The sequence below is a fragment of the Heterocephalus glaber genome, unplaced genomic scaffold (genome assembly GCF_053883595.1).
Source record: "Heterocephalus glaber isolate CG9 unplaced genomic scaffold, H.glaber_assembly_v1.0 deba00001463, whole genome shotgun sequence".
Taxonomy (NCBI): domain Eukaryota; kingdom Metazoa; phylum Chordata; class Mammalia; order Rodentia; family Bathyergidae; genus Heterocephalus; species Heterocephalus glaber.
In genome coordinates this window covers 17,241,886-17,246,104 of record NW_028258310.1, presented here as the reverse complement: position 1 = coordinate 17,246,104, position 4,219 = coordinate 17,241,886, and the positions used below count along the sequence as shown (strand labels likewise).

At 35.2% G+C, this 4,219-nt stretch overlaps 1 protein-coding gene across 6 annotated transcripts in view; it reads left to right on the top strand.

Annotated features, from left to right (window-relative positions):
* The window catches only part of Arhgap26 (Rho GTPase activating protein 26), a 466,045-nt gene that overhangs the window by 436,315 nt on the left and 25,511 nt on the right, over nt 1-4,219 (top strand). The window lies entirely within an intron of this gene.

Here is a 4,219-nt window from a genome sequence, read left to right as displayed (position 1 = left end):
CAAAAAAGATTTTTGTAATACGCTTTCTATATCCTTTTAAATTCTGTAAAATCTGTGGTTATGTCCTCTAAATTTTGATATTGTAATTTTTAAAATATATAATTGATATTGTGTAATAGGAAGAAAAGATCTAAAGGAGGAGGGGAAGTGGGAGGGGTAGGGGAAAGGAAAGAAGGGAAAAGAAAAAAGATGAGAAAAGAAAAAAAAATGGAAACAAATTTGCAAATAGGGAAGGGTGGAGGGGGTGGAGGGCAGGGGAAGGGGAAAATATAAGAACCAAGATACTCATGTAAAGGTGCAAGATCCCAATGATGAATGTAACTATTTTATACCTAAAATGTACCAATAAACTTAATGGAAAAAAAAAAAACTAGGAATACGACCCAGCTATTCCCTTGCTGGGTATCTTCCCAAAATAATTAAAAGCATCATACCACAGGGATATATGCACATTCATGTTTATAGTGGCACAGTTTGTAATAGGTAAATCTTGGAAATGGCTCAAATGCCCATTAACTGGTGACTGGATACAAAAGATGTGGTGTTTTTTTTTAAATAAAATTCTTTATTTTTATTCATATTTTTGCCTTCTAAATACAATTGATTCTTGTTATTTGCAGTATTTGTGTTCTACAGATTTGTTGCAAACACTGAATTAGCAAATATCAAATCTGTGCTCCTGGGGAAAGTAGAGGGTAAGATTTCTGCAAACCTCTCAAGCTTACAACATTTTCAAGTACAGTTATAATCATACTTTACGTATATTTTTCTTTAAAGATCCCTTAATATTACTGTTGATTTGTTAACATCATACTCTTGTCTAAAAGCGTTGTAATTCATGCCTATGTACAGCTTATCTAAGTACGTATTTCTCTAGAAGGCACATCACAGCCTTCTTGTGCTTAAGAACACCAGATAGCATTTCAGGCATATGCTTGGGTCCATTTTAAACAGTAGACACTAAGTAGATCTGGAAAGTATGCTTATTTACAGTGTGAAAGCTAAAACTGGAAAGCAGAGCCTGGCCTTGTTTGATCTCATTTGTGCATATTGGATGACTTGAGTTTTGCTTTGCTTCTACTATGTACCAGCAGCTCATTTTCATTGTAGGAGGGTGCACTGTGATATCAGTATACTAAAATTATTTTTCTTTTGTACTTTTGCTAAAATTTTGGGTTTTGAGTTTTTACTTTTACAAATTATTTGCTCAACAAATTCTTAAACATGTTTTCTGATGTACACATACACACATTGCTTTAGGGTATAGACCTGTGAATGGAACTGCTGGGTCATAGAGGTTGATATCTTCACTTTTACTAGATGATGCAAAGGTTATAGCAATTACCCTTCTCTTCCAACAAAATGGTTGTAGTGATTATCCTTCTTCAGCAAAATGGAAGAATTTTAGATGTTCCACATCTTCATAGACGCCTGGTATTGTCTGTATTTTGATATTAACAATTTAGTCAATTTAATACTAGTGGATATACATTATTATCTAACTGTGGTTTTTATCTTCATTTCCTGAATTTTAGGAAAGTTGAATACCATATCTTTTCATTTTTCTTTTTTTTCTCTCTTTTAAAGTCCCTATTAAGTTTCTTGCCCATTTCTTGTTTTTTTCTTACTGACTAGTAATATTTTTTTACATGGTCTAGCTATGAGCCCTTTGTTTTCATTTGTAGATGGCCTTTTCATTCTCTTTTAATGTTGTCTTTGGAAAAACAAAGGTTAATGTTTTGATATTGTCAGATATATCAGTACTTTCCCTTACGGTTATCCCTTTTTACACGGTTGTATAAATCCTATCCCCCAAGTTCCTGGAGTTACTCTGTTCTGTTACTTTGTTGTCTAATTCAGTAGTTAGGTCTATAATCCATCTGGAAGTAAACTGACTTGTGTGATGAGAGATAGGGAGTCACATGTCATTTTTGCATATAGATACTCAATTATTCTGGCACTGTTTCTAGAACAATTTATATTATTATTATTATAGAACAGTATAGGCCTGTGAAAGAAGTTTCAAAAAGTATAAACAAAAATTAAAATAGAAAGCTTAATCCATGCTTATATCCCCAGTTCTGTATTCTCAGTTCCCTGAGGCAATTATAGCATATGGTTGCAGATTTTAAGAAAAAACAAAGTAAAAGATAGGTAATAGGAAGTAGAAAGATAAATCTTAAATGGGAAGGGGATCAAGAGATGCAGAGAGGGAACAGGGAGGGGAGGGAAAGGGAATGGAAAAAGGAATTAAGATGTGCTAGGTACAGTACCAACTCCACACAAGGAATGTAAACATTATGTACTACAAACATGAAACACACTAATAAGATTTAGATAGATAGATAGGTGCACACACATACATAGAAGCATGCTTAAACATCCCTGTCATTAGAACAGTGGCTGTAATTATATATAAGAACAATAAAAGACATAATCCGATAGTACTATGGCTTTCCTTTTATTTTTATGTTACATTGAGTGAAGTTGGTTTTGCAAGCACAATATCTGCATTGTATATATAGAATGACATTGATAGTGCACTCAGTTTAAGATAGTAATGTGCCTAGTAAGGAGATAGTGGTATTTCTTAGGAGACATTCAAATCTTTTGAAATTGCAAATGTCACTATATAGATATTTTTTAGTCTCCCCAAAATGCTTCAGCATTTCTTCACAAAAAACTTCATAACTTGTGAATTTTTTTACAAGTGGCAAGAGTAAATGCATTTCATTTTAGAAACCAATTCTGATGTACCTGAGTGTGATACTGAAAAAGATTGAGAGGAGACAGTTAGCTTCAATGGAAAAGAGTACTAAGCTCAATATGTATTTTATTGTGCCATGCACACGATAGAGGCATGTAACCTATTTAATCTTTTTAATTCCTTCCGTTGAAGTTTTTTTCTGTATGGTAAGCAATTGAACTAGGATTGTTGTCCAGACATCTTTATTTCAAATCCAGAGTTTTTCTTTCTGCTTTGTATTTCTGTATTACTCTACATGAGAAGTTTCAAATTATTGACTAGGGGAGCTATAAGGACACCAGATGCTCTATTCCAAGATAGTGATTTCTGTTTAATCATGAAATTACCATTCCCACCCACACCCTCTGAGCTTATACTTCAAAAAACAATTTTTAAGCTAGAAAACAAAACCACTGCACTGTAGATTAAACTATTTTAATGCAAATTATTTTAAAAGTATTTTTTAAAACAACTGCCTATAATTGTTAAAAACCCTAGGGGGATTTTACCAGTTAATGTCATTAAAATAAGAAACAGAACTCTGCCATTATCTGAATAAAAATGCATATTAAATTATATTAGATGAGGGGAAAGAATCTATATAAATACATACACACACTAGTTACGAGTCAGAAAAGAACACAGAACAATGAAGCTCGGGAACATGTGGGCTTTTTCTGCTTGTAAAGTTGTGAAGCACATACTGAAACTTCAGGAGGTTGTGTTTGGAACTTTAGGTAGATACACATTAAGTAATGTTTTTAAATTTCTAACATGTAAAAATTGATTTTTGTAGCATTTGCTCTGATTCCCCACTATCCCATCTGTCCGCATTCCTTGTGGCACTGTTTTCCTGGGTGAAGTTTGATTTCCCTTCTCTTTTAATGGTACCTTAAATTAAGACATAAAGGGGTATTTGCCAAAGAAAAGAACTCACTGATTTGGGATTAGATAAGACTACAGATTGTGTGGAATCTACTCTTCCCTCTCACTGTGGGGATGGGGTAGAGGAATGAAAGCAGCCTCCCTTGGACTTTATAGCACCATCCCTAGTTCCAGGTCTAATCAGGTAGGCGGACAGACGGATCATTAAGGTCAACCCTGTGCCAGTGATCCCACATCCCCAGCCCAGGCTTGCAGTACATGACTGGGAACCTGGGTTGCAGATCATGGGCCACTGCCTGGCAGGGAGGCGTAAATGCCAATTTTGTGTCCCCTCCACTGTATGATGCCAGCACAAGACCTTCTGGCCCCTCCTTGTGTACCTTATGCCTCCTACTTAGTCCTATCTTTAAGAGTCCTAGACTAAGCTAAATACCCCCTACTCCCTACTTCTCTTAGACCAGCCATACAATCAGACTCAGAGTCTGACATCCCCAGGTTGTGGTTGTCTGTCTCTCTGTCCATCTGCTTTTCTCCTTCCCACACTACCTTCTTGGCAGAATGCCCTTGGAAAATTAAACATTGCTTCCA